A 240-nucleotide genomic window follows, 5' to 3' on the forward strand; every position below is an offset into this window, starting at 1 on the left:
CTTTGAGTGACCTGTTGATCTGTTGCAGCTACTGTGGTGTACAATATGATACCCTTGTGTAACTCTGATGTCAAAGGCATGTTGTAAATGTGCTTTTAGCAAACGTAGAATGAAACTCCTTTGTGCACTTTCTCAATAATCGTCGAAAATGCCAGCATTGAGTCTCGACTTGTGAGGACCCCAATAGATCACAAGCAATAGCAAGTACCCCCCCCCACCCCACGCTGGAGGGAGCATTAC

General features: G+C 45.4%; 1 protein-coding gene across 1 annotated transcript in view; it reads left to right on the forward strand.

Annotated features, from left to right (window-relative positions):
• The window catches only part of tbc1d13 (TBC1 domain family, member 13), a gene marked incomplete in the record, with an annotated part of 16,934 nt that overhangs the window by 10,421 nt on the left and 6,273 nt on the right, over nt 1-240 (forward strand).

Source organism: Morone saxatilis, unplaced genomic scaffold (assembly GCF_004916995.1).
Source record: "Morone saxatilis isolate NCDOM2014 unplaced genomic scaffold, NCSU_SB_2.0 Contig21, whole genome shotgun sequence".
Lineage (NCBI taxonomy): Eukaryota > Metazoa > Chordata > Actinopteri > Moronidae > Morone > Morone saxatilis.